The sequence below is a fragment of the Suricata suricatta genome, chromosome 6, assembly GCF_006229205.1.
Source record: "Suricata suricatta isolate VVHF042 chromosome 6, meerkat_22Aug2017_6uvM2_HiC, whole genome shotgun sequence".
NCBI classification, from domain to species: Eukaryota; Metazoa; Chordata; class Mammalia; order Carnivora; family Herpestidae; genus Suricata; species Suricata suricatta.
The window spans coordinates 14959650-14972450 of NC_043705.1; the positions used below are offsets into that span (position 1 = coordinate 14959650).

At 36.0% G+C, this 12801-nt stretch overlaps 1 long non-coding RNA gene across 1 annotated transcript; it reads right to left on the reverse strand.

Moving 5' to 3' along the window:
- Window positions 1-5955: 5955 nt before the first annotated feature.
- On the reverse strand, window positions 5956-11845 carry LOC115294040. Its single transcript, XR_003909711.1, has 4 exons — window positions 11795-11845; window positions 9713-9800; window positions 8986-9163; window positions 5956-6180 (listed from the first exon to the last, which is right to left on the reverse strand). It is a non-coding gene; the product is annotated as an uncharacterized LOC115294040 (long non-coding RNA).
- Between the last annotated feature and the right edge of the window lie 956 nt (window positions 11846-12801).

The following is a 12801-nucleotide window of genomic DNA, read 5'->3' on the forward strand; positions in this document are numbered from 1 at the left end:
TCCCATGGTTCTTCTAGCATCTAACATTTCAGAGTTAGAGATGTTCTGGATAATAATAACGTCCAGGAATATTATTTTGTTCAAGTGGAGAGAATATAAAAGATACTGATATTGAGGAACTTGAATACTTGAGGTGCAGAAGTTGAATGAATTTTGTACATCGAGAGCGAAATCACTCAAAACAATAGAATATTCAAAGAATAAATATTGAACCATATTCAAAACCCTCACTGGATTTTGGAAAAAGTATAATCAGAGGGTGTGATATTTCATAGTAGGAGTATTTTCATAACAAGATGGGAGAATCATGATATAGAGTTCATAGACTTCTAACTTCATCCCTCCAAGCCAGGAGATGCAGAAGGTAAGGATGAATGAGAAGTGTTCCCAACAGATTTGGGGCTCAACCACAATTTTGTCATTCATTAGTTTTGTGACTACTGCAAGGTATAAAAGCACCTTGTTTCCTCATTTATGAGCTAGGAATAATCCCTACATAAAAGTATACAGTAAAGATTAAACAATATAATATTAAAACATTGCTGAACTCCTACTAGAGTCTCAGAAAATTTTAGCCACATGTTCTCCTCCATCCAATAGTCCCCAATTTTTCTGAAGCAGTTTTTTTTTTCAGGTTACAGTCTTTTCTACAAAAGTTTAGGACAGAATATAAGAATACCATGGATTGAAAATATATAAATAACCTTTAATTACAAAGGTTCATATTAGACTTCATTTATGATGAATGGGGATGCTCTGTTAGGTCATAAATTCAGCCACTTATTTCTCTTAGTACCTTCTATTAGACATTAGGAGAGAGAGGGTGCTGTGAGTCTTAATGCCATGTAGGAAGAATAAGCAAATAACCTCCCAGGGTGCCACTTTGCTAAAAGCCTACCATATGTCCATGACACAGTGAAGCATTAATAGCACATTTCATTTTATATCCCCACTTGACAAGCACAACTCAAAGCAGGGATGAGCTTGAACTACATGAGCTTGTCTATTTCCCATTATTACTAATTATGTGCACACAGCAGGAAGATCACCTCTCTTCAGACTAAGGCTTAATTTTTAGGAGAGAGATTATAAAAAGTCAGTAAACCTTCCAAGTCATGAATGATTTGTTATATTTATTAGCCCTTAAATACCTGCAGATATTTTATTCAATGACCTTAATTGTTATTTAGTTGTGATCACATACTCTTTAAAAAATTACATCATTTTTATTTTAATTTTTTATTGTTTTTTTGTTTTTTTAAGTTTTTATTTATTTTTGACAGAGAGAGAGAGAGAGAGAGAGAATGAGAGAGAGAGTATGTGTGAGTGTTAGCTGGGGAGGGGCAGACAGAAAGCGAGACACAGAATCTGAAAACTGTTCCAGGCTCTGAGCTGTCAGCACGAAGCCTGATGTGAGGCTTGAACTCACAAACTGTGAGATCATGACCTGGGCCAAAGTCAGATGCTCAACTGACTCAGCTGCTCAGACACCCCTATTTTTTAATATTTTTAAACCATTATTTTTAATCTGTTGCCTGGCAAGACCTAGTGAACTCTGTCTTCATAAAGAACCCTGGCCAAGCCATTTTCTGATTGCAGAGTAGAAAAATTATCTCAGGACTCAGAGGTACCAGTGAAAGAAATGAAATACATAAAAGCAAAAACCATTGTCTTTTATTTGAATATTGCTAGAGTAAGCCAGTTTTAAAATGAGATAAGAAAATTTTACATCAGTTTTCCAGGTGATTTCCTATTTGATCTTTCTGATTATACAAGGATGTATTTATGAAATGCTTTAGCAGTAGCACAAGATATGATGGTACAGGACACACTAGTAATGCTCTTCTCTGTGCAGTTTACCTCAGGATATTTACAATGTGTAGAAAAGTTTAAGTCTCACAATTTTTCAGTCTTTTACCCTGGGTTACATACTTTTAAAGTGTTTATAAACCATTGGAGAGAAAGCATATTTTGATAAGATGGAACACTGGCAAAGCTACAGAGCCTGTCACTACAGTAAACCAAACTGAACTTATTCTTTGATCACGATCTGCCTACATTTTAGAGAAAACGATTTTCTTATGGAACATCCAATAGTCAAATAAAATCCATTCCTACATCATAATGCAGAGAGCAAAATAAGCCAAAATCCAATGCTTGGAAATATATGGAGTTAACACTTACCTTCTTCATTCCTAGTTGAGGGAACACATTTTCTTTTTATCCAAGTCCCAATTCAACTCCAGGTCTCTGAAAATTCCTCAGTGTTAATATGTTTTTTGCCAAATGATCTTTCAGCAGATTTTGTTTGTGGAAATTTTTCTTGAGATTTCATATTTTGAGCCTCTCCTTTTAAAATTATATCGTCAGGCGTGTTAGAAGCATTTTTATAGAAGGAAAACTCTATGTCTGTCAAATGTTACCTTTAAAGTAAATGTTCATAAAGGTGTATCTTCAATCAAGTGAAGCATGATCATTATACTGAGTTCACAGAGAAGGCAATAAGTGCCACAGAGGGAAGAGGAGAGATATAGGTCGCACATTTAAAAAAAAAAGACCCCAAAATTTCAATTAATTATAGCAGCTGTATTTTTCTTTCAAAGATTCAAAAGATGTACTCCTTTTTCCTAATTTTAGAAAAAAAGTTTTGCAATTCACGACTGATTATGAGGTTAGCTGCAGTTTTGTCACATATATACGGCCTTTACTATGTTGAGGAATATTCTCTCTAACCACACTTTGATGAGAATTTTTATCATCAATGGATGTTGAATTTTGCCAAATGCTTTTTCTGCATCTGTTAAGATGAAATGATTCTGTTGATGTGATGTATCACGTTGATTGATTTGCAAATATTGAACCATCCTTGCCTCCTAAAATAAATCCTGCCTGATTGGGGTGAATGATCCTTCTAATGTATTGTACTTCTAATGTAATGAATGTGGTTTGCTAATATTTTGTTGAGAATTTTTGCATTTATGTTCATTGGAGATATTGGCCCATAAGTTTCTTTTCTGTGCTGTCTTTCTGGTTTAGGTACCAGGGTAATGCTAGTCTCATAGAATTTATTTCAAGCTTTCCTTCTTTTTCTAATTTTTGGAGTAGTTTGGGGAGATAGGCATTTACTCTTCTTTAAATGTTTGGTAGAATTCACCGGAGTGTTCATCAATACACAAATGGATAAGGAAGATGTGGGATATTGCGCAGCCATAAAAAGAAAGAGATTCTGCCATTTTCAACATGGATGGACCTGAGGGGTATTATGTTAAGTGAAATAAGTCAGACTGAGGAAGACAAATACCCTATGATTTCACTCATGTGTGGAATCTAGCAAAGGATGAATAAAAAACAAAAAGCAGAATCAGACCTACAAACACAGAGAACAAACAGATGGTTGCCAGAGGGAAGAGGGCAGGGAGGTGGGGAAAATGAGTAAAGGGGAGTGACAGATACAGTCTTCCAGTTATGGAACTTATAAGTTACAAGAATAAAAGGCACAGCATAGGGCATACAGTCAATGATATTGTCATAGCATTGTATGGGAACCAACAATAAGTATGTTTGCCCTGCATAATGTATAAGCTTGTCAAATTACTATGTTGTACACCTGAAATTAGTGTAAATTGTGGTCAATTATACTAAGAAGAAAAATAAGTAGTAGTAGTAGATGAAGAAGAAGAACTCTTCAGTACCCAAGAAAGCATCTCTGATTATTTGGCCTCACACATCTACCTCAAGTGAATTCCAGAAGCTGCTTCAAGGTAAAACTATGGTCATTTATTCTTCCAGGGGACAAAGACATATGCTGGAATTTCCTCCCCTTCAAACATTCTGCCAATCCCCAAATGGTCAGAATCAAGTCTATTTTCCAGATCAGCTTTAGGGAAAGGCCTAGAACTATCCAGCAAAGCATTCTCCCATCTAGTAACTAACAGGTGATTCACAGAGCAACTTCTACTACTAAAGATAAAATGTGAATTCAGATTGAGTGAAGATATTAACTCTGTCCGTACTGCAGAGTGGGCAGAATAAGACTGCTAAGAGTGAACAAATAAAAAGCAATCATGGACTAGTAAGATATTCTTCTTAAGTTGTATAAGTGCAAAACAAGATTAAAAAAAAATAAAGAATTGCAATTATTTCAACCTAGCTGGTTATTCTATGCAGGAATAGGATTAGATGATCTTTTCTTCTTTTTAAATTAATTAGATAAACACTCGGAAATTGATTGTGGTTACAAATCAAGCTTCTGGAAAGAGAGTAAAGAAACCACCGGAAATGTGCATGAAAATGCCTCATTAAAGGTATAGTCAAGCTACCTGGCTCCAGCCTGGCCCTCTGACTCACACAATTGAACCAGCTGCCAAGCATCTCCACGGAGGATTGCCATTAGAATGCTAGCTAAGTGGCAGGAATTAAAATACAGCCTTTCTACTGTTCCTTCTCTACCTTTGCAACAGTCATAGCGTGTTATCAGTATTGAGAAACTAGGGGAAAAGGAAAAAAAAATGAATGATTTCTAGATCAAGAAAATTTATATTCCATTCAAATAAGGACAATTACAGAAGAATCTTGTTTCTGTTTTTGTAATAAAGGAGATTTGTCACACTAATTTAGCCATCATGTCTATCTGTGCTATATATGCTATAGTAATAAGCATTTACTAGTTTAAGTGGATAAATCACATTCATGTCTAAGTAAAAATTTACTTTTTTGGCATGTCCTCTACTTCTGACATTTGACACTGGCCCCAAACAACCATCCAGATTCACAGCTTTGACATCACTTTTACCACTTGATTCACTCTTCCATCTAACCCCACCTCTCCTTCTATCTCTCCCAGACTGCTCTCAGTTCCAGCAACAGCCCCGACCACACCTTCTCGTACACTGATTCCTTCCCGCACACATGCACTGTGCAGATTCCTGAGAGAGCCCCCTTCTCATGGCCTGCTTTTGGTTATATCCCCTGCTCAAATGCCTGCAACAATTTCTGAAAGCCTCCAAAAATAAAGGCCTAGTGCCTGGATAAGTATTCAAGGAAGGCATTCAAGTCCTCACTCTGATCTGACCCCAACTTTTCCCATACTTTTTCCCATTGCTCTCCCTTTGAATAATCCTATGATCCAATTAGATGGCTCTCTTGGATCTGCCCGGCAAAACCCTCTTTCTCTCGCCAGATCCATCGCATCCACCGCCCAAGAGGCTTCTTTCCCTATGGTCGGAAGCAAATCCCTTGCCAGTTTCATCTGGCCTCCTTCAGGTCTGTTTTCAAATTCCATCTCCTCAGAAAAGTTTCTGTTGAAAACACACAATATGTTAGGACCTCGGTTTTATGCACTTCTGACATCTGTTTCTTCATGTAGTTTTTATAGCATGTATCATTAATTAAATATTGCATAATTACCTGAGTAATCTGCTTCTGCTAAAAGACAGTGAGTGCCATGAAAGCAAAAAGTAGTACCTGTTTTTAATTCTGTACTGCCAGCCCCTGGGGATGTGGTGATCATCCCCTCTTACCACCCATGTGCAGTTTTCTGTCCCTGTACTGGAATTGTTCTCCAACAGACTGTGCACTGCACTGATGTGACATGATGATGTGTGTATGCATCTTGTCTGCAGCCTACATGCTTTATTCACCTCTGTCTCCCTGACAGCACCTTGTACAAATCTGTGCAGTACTGTTCAGTAAATGTTTAATGTAATTGAGTGGAAAAATAATTCAAAGAAGGCTTTGTTCACCTATAAAACCTAGAAGTAAAAACTGACCTTCAGAAGATTGGGATTATTAGCTCTGACTTCAGATCAGTATACAGTCTTGTCTAAAGGAGAATAAATGAAGTTTACACTTTCGGCCATTAAAGAGATCTTCAGCCTTGACCCTTTAATCACTTTAAATAGATTTATCTTGATGTTTATCATGTTAACACTACAAGTAGAATTTACTTCACATCTGTATAATACAAATTCCTTCCAAAGTCTTTTAAATTCTTTTCGTCATACATGTGTACTCAACTTCTTCACACAGAAATATATCCAGCGTGCTAAAAGGCCAACTGTTTTAGCAACATGAACTCTTTGCTACATCCGTAATTCTCCACATGTCAAGACAATTCAACCAGCTTTTCTTGAGAGTCAATGTGTCAGTGGCTCTAGCATTTCTACAGCAGCTCCAGAATTTCTATAAAGAAATGCAGCAATATAGTTATAGCTGAGTAGTATTAAGAGAAGACTTGTCTTTAGGTGTAATTTCATCATGAATGTGCTGCTTTTATTAAAACACTGTGTCCACCTGGAGTGGCCTGGATGGAAGCTAATGTAGATTATGGGGAACATATTCCCACACTACTAACTGATGGTACCACTGGCCAGTTCAAGTAAAACCTAAAATTTCTGTAGTTATAGTTTTTCATGTTGCCTTAGAAACAAAAATTAGGCAATAATTTTCCTTTCTCTTTCCAAATTTAACTGAGGAATAACTGACAAATATAATCATATACATTTAAGGTGGACAATGTGAGAGGTGCCTGGGTGGCTCAGTCAGCTAAGCATCTGACTTTTGCTCAGGTCATGATCTCACTATTTGTGAGTTCAAGCCCTGTGTAAGGTTCTGTGCTTACAGCTTGGAGCCTGAAGCCTACTTTGGATTCTGTGTCTGTCTCTCTCTCCCCCTCCCCTGCTTGCACTCTGTCTCTCTTTCTGTCAAAAATAAACATTAAAAAAATGTTTAAGTGGACAATGTGATGATTTGTTATACATACACACTGTGGAATGACTACCAAGATCAAGATAATGAACACATCTATCACCTCACATACCTTTTAAAAAAAATTTTTTGTGGTAAGAATGTTTATGATCTACTCTCAGCAAATTTCAAGTATACAACCGTATGTTTTTAACTATGTTAAAAAGCATATGTTTTAACTAATTACCATGCCATACTTTAGACCTTCAGATCTCACTATCCTTATAACTGGAACTTTGTACCTTTGACCTACATCTCCCCATTCTGCTGTCCTCACTGCTCCTGGCAACCACCATTCTCTCCTCAGTTTTTCTATGAAATCAGCAGGGGATTTGGGGGAGGGGTCGTTTACTTGTTTGTTTGTTTAGATTACACATACACTCTACTATTTATCTTTCTCTGTTTAGCTTATTTTACGCTAGACAGGTTCATCCATGCTGTCACAAATGATAGAAGAATTTTCTTCTTTTATGGCATACTAATGTTCCATTGTGTTTGTGTGTATGTGTGTGTGTGTTTATACTTAAATCTTTTATCTGTTCATTTAGGTTGTATCAATTATTGTGAATAATGTTGCAATAAATATGGTGTGCAGATATTTCTTTAAGATACTGACATCATTTCCTTCAGATGCAAATTTTTCATTCTTCCACAATCAACAATCTTGTAAAGGGGGAGGATACTTAGTAATGAGGAAACAGGTGCTCTATGACTTTGAGTCAAAATGCTGATTTATACAAAGTTCAAATTTAAAATAATGTTTATTAAAAATAGTTGTTTGAGTACCATCTGCATATGAGTCAAGATTTAGTGCTGATTTCTTTTCTTACAAAGAAATTAAAGTGTACTTATTTTATTTGGAGAAGAAGTGCTTTCCCAATTGTCATCAAGACATATATCATCCTGTAAAATAATGGTTTCTCTCATTCCTATCCACCGAATAAAAACCTCTGTAAGATAAAAGGGGAACGTAATCAATGCTGTTTGCATTCACTAACAACTGCTGAACCGAGATGAGGGAGAAGCAGGCAGAGATGGAGCCAGGTCCCACCCCTGCTTATTATATTCCCGCTCCTGCTGTCCTCCTTCTGGCTCTATAACCAGACTACCCATCACAGTGTTTCCCAATTAGGGTATGTGAGTTCTACTGAAGACAATTTTTTTCAGTTTATTTATTTGAGAGAGAGAGAGAGAGACACAGAGAAAGAGCACAAGTGGGGGAAGGGCAGAGAGAGAGAGAGAATCCCAAGCAGGCTCTGCACTATCAGGACAGAGTCGATGCAGGGCTTGAACTCATGAACTGCAAGATCATGACCTGAGCCAAAGTCAGATGCTTAACTGACTGAGCTACCTAGGTGACCCTGATTATACTTTTTTTCCCCACATGTTTATTTTACTAACAATCTAAGATTTTATACATCCACCTTCTGGATATCTATCAGTACTTGAGTGTAGCTTCATCATTTTGGCACCCATGTATCTGTCTTTCTTATCCTACCAAGGCCTAATAGCTCACCTATTTGTTGAGGCTAATGACAAAAACACAGATGGGAGGTAAATATACAAATAATATTTTCATTCTGCATGAACGTTAGATGGATATCACTGACCACTCTCAAAACAATGGTTGTATAACTGTTTCCATGAAGACAAGTGAAGGGACTTTTGAGTTACCCCTGGGCCAAGCATGAGGGAAGGTAAAAGATATGCCAAACTCAAAAGACCCTGCCTTGTAGCAGCTGGTTGCATATTTACATTCTGAGCACTGATTCAGTTTTAGCAACCAACATCATGTGGCATAGTAAAATGGTGTTTTTAAATAAAATTTTATGTTCTCTTTGCATTTTGCTTGCACTGATTGAAAAGATTATTTGAGAGGTTGGGGGGTAAAGGCTGGATTGATACTATGAGGAACCGCCCTCTACCACTGGCTCCCAACTGACAGCACCACTACGGAGCACAGCAGGAACACAGCATTCCTGCACCATCACACGTAATGTTTTATGTTGCTGTAAATCAAGACAAAAATCAGCCATCATTTTTCTATTCTTCTCCATTCAACAACCTCATAAAAAGGAGTAGACTATCCATCAATTAGTAAACAATCTTGAACACTTAAAAATATTGAAAACAAAATGGAAGAAAATAATTTTAAACTACATTGATGGATATGATCATTTTTGTTTTCATTTAAGAGGGGCCATGCACTTCTCAACTTTGAGAAACACGGCTCTTACCTACCCAGAGTTGTTGGTCCTAACTTTAGTAATAGCATCCCATTCATGCCTTAGAAGACCACTCCTCTGTTCCACATGGTTCGAGTAGAAGTAAAAATCATGCTGCTGCTTTGTCCCTTATCCAAGGTATGGGCACATGACTCCCATTTAGAGCAGTCAGATTTTCCCTCCCAGGTATGTCACTATTGGATGGAGATATAAGATGGACAGAATTACTTCCAAGGAATATAGCAAGAGCGCTTGGTACTGAGATGACAGTCTTCTCTTCTTTCTTGGATACCTTTTGCTAAACTTACTATCCTCTATTACGAGTAATGCATTACCCTTCCTATAAATTCATTTCCTTTTCTTAAATTTAATCAAAATCAGTTTCTACTGGTCACCTAGAATCCTAACTGATGTCCTTGTGTAAACAAAACTAACCCACAACCACAGAAATATCACGGAAGAAAACTAAAAAACACTCACAAGTCTAGAGAAGGATAGAGTAGAGAAAAGCAAGATTGTGCATCATATTGGTTTTTTTCTTTGGATCTCCAGAGTCCCAAAAGTATCTGGTATTTAAATGTCACTCTGTAATGGTTTGTTTAGTAAGTTAATTTATATTAAAATTAGATATATCACTCTAGAGCATTCATGATATAAATTAATGTGGCTTGAATTTGAAGACCTTTTCTATGTCCTCCTCTAATTCACACCTAATTCTCTGTCAAACTATCCACATTACTTACCAAATTTCCTCCTTAGGACTATCAAGTATGTTACATGGCAGCACCAATTATTCCAAATTCTCTAATAATTCACAAGGTCTGATGAAGTCTAAAGTGAGAACCATGGAACAAGGAATATTAATTTAATTGGTAGCACAGATTCTGTCAGGAGTACTGCCATTATCAACAACTTGACTAATATATTCTAAGTCCTTTTTGTTGAAACACACTATATGGAAATCACTTTCACGTATGCAAAACCTCTGTGACCTAGCTTGTTCTTTCTCAGAGCTTTGAACACCAGTTAGCTTTACCTGTACTTGTACTTGTACATGTACTTGTAAAAATTTTAAAAACTTTGTTATAATCCTCTCTCTGCCATTAATTAGCTTTATGACCTTGATTGAGTTATTCATTCCTTCCAAACCTCAGCTGCTGTGTTTATCTATCCACGTGTATACTTTGAGAGGGAACTTTTTTCTTTGATCATATCATGCTCTCTCTCACCTTCATACTTTTTTACATGTTAGATATGTTCCCTTCCTCATGATCTCCTTATTTGCTGCAAATAAAGTTTACTTTGGGCAATGAAGGGAAGAGAAGAGAAGGGGAGGGGAGGGGAGGGAAGGGAAGGGAAATAAAGACAGAAAGAACGAGAGAAAGCAGAAAGGGAGGAAAGAAAAGAAGAAAGAGAGGAAAGAAAGAAAGAAAAGAAAAGAAGAAAGGAAGAAATAGGAGGGGAGGAAAGGGGAAAAGACAAAAAGGAAAAGAATTCTTGCCTCTTGTTGACTGCCTGGCTTTTTATTCATTAGCATACACTCAATCAATACCTCTTGCTAGAAGAATCCAAACTGCTCTAGTGGCCCCTCTCTGCTCCTACAGCATCCTGGGCATGTCTCTCCCATAACTCTCATCACACTAGGTCATTACTGTTCTTGTTGACCTGTCCATCTCTTCTCTTGGACTAAGAGCTCTTTGTACAGGCTGTATCTTATTCCTATGCTACTCTTATTACTTAATATAGTCCTGTGATTATTAAGAGCTCAATAAGTGAACTAATGAATAAATGCACAGATGAATAAAAAAAAAACATATTCTGTTCTAATACTGGTGTTTTTCACAACCAAATGGCATATTTGGTAAATATTACTCTATAGATATAAAAACCATTGGAATAATGCTTAATCTCATTAAAATACAAACTGTAAGTGAAGGAAAGAAATCTGGCTACATCCTTTCCTGCTAAAAGAGGACTATACGTGGGATCTACTGTTTTTATGATCTTTAGATCAGCTTAATTGCAATGCAGGTATTTATATAAATGCAATTATGCTATTTATAGTTAATTCACTATAAATGTTTTCTTTTAATGATTTCAGAAGTTAAAGGAATAAATGAACATCATCATTGTCATAACAGTTTTAATAATTGAGTTTTGAATAATAAATGAATAATGTACAAGAATGTAATTTGAAAGCAGCCTAAATATGCTGCTTTTCATGATATAAAAATTATTATATATAAAAATCTCATCATTTCACTGATAAGATACTAATATTACATAAGAGAAAATGCCAATGCTAATAATTCACTAAACTCTTTTCAAAACATATTTTAATAGAGTTTCATTTCAAGTTTTCTTTACTATCACTGTAGTGAAATCAAATATATCTTATTTTAAGCCTAAAAAGAAATCATTAGGGAGAGTTCAAATATTTGTTAATGGTGGAATTTTACTAAGACAGATATGGCATACCATTCAGATTTATGTTTATCATTCATATTTTACAACTACAAATGCTTCATGGTCTGAGCCCGAACTGCACTGTTTCTAATAGCTCAAAAACACACATCTCTGGAAACCAAAGTATGTTGACAAGATGCTATTTTATTTTTTATAATTATTTTTAAGTGTTGTAAATGGGGGGAGATGGAAAACTGAAACTTTGAGACTCTAAATTTCATCTATATAATTAGTAAATATGATGATGACCACTGTTCTAAAAGTTCAGTAGATTGTTTACAAATGCCCAGAAAAGCAATACATAAAGAGAAAAAAAAAAAAAGGGAGAAGACTCAGAGTCAAAATGCTTAATGTCTTACAATCATACAGTTTCTCTGGAGGAGCTGAATAATATAGATGCATCAGGAAACCTGTGAAAAGCAATCAATGCAAAGAACTTTTCAATCACCATTTTTCCTTGACCTCATATATTATCCATATTTGTGGTTATTCTCATTTTTTCATATTTGTTTCTTAAATGTATCAGAAAGATGAATTGATTTAGAGATTAAATAATATTTTTCTCTAACATTTGGTACACTCAGGGAAACCATAAATTTTAGGACAGGTAGAAAGGCAGCAAAAGTAACTGTATATATTATGCAAAAAGAAAAGGTCAAGAATGAACAGTTAGGGGTACAGTGAGTCATCATTAGCTTAGAATAGAATTGAATTGATCACCGCAGCTCAAAATGCCACTGGGTTCTCATCTAAAAAAACTTGTACCATCAATTTAAAATTAAAAAGCTCACTTTTACCTCTTCTCAAGAATCAATAAAGGATGTTGGTAAGTTACAAAAATTGCATTGTCAACCATTTGGCTTTCACAGCTCTGGGAACTATCCCCTCCAGCTCCCAACAAGAAGAGCCTGTTTCCCTGAAAACTGAATGGTTTAGACCCACTGCTAGTGAATTTTCAATCTGGTAACGATCACCTTAACTAGGAATCCCTTTTTAATTACTTATACAATTTTTATATACTTTGAAATCATGTCACTGGTTTTGTTTACTTTCATTTTCACTATTTGTTATTATATCATCAGTTAAAGTAAGAGCTTTTGTGGCGTGCTTACTCTCCCTAGCACTACGCCAAGACCTTTATGGAAATTATCTCATTTCAGCTCTATAAGAACCGAATTCAACAGGTGCTCTTATGATCTTCATTTTATAGGTGGGAAAATTGAGGCTTAGGAAGGATTTCTTGGTCTGCCTACTGAAAGAATGTGAGCCCTTCCCAGATCTGTCCAATTCCTGAATGCACACTCATCCATGAATTTAGACTGCTTGAATAAAAAACAGGATCATACCACTTGATATCTCATTTTAA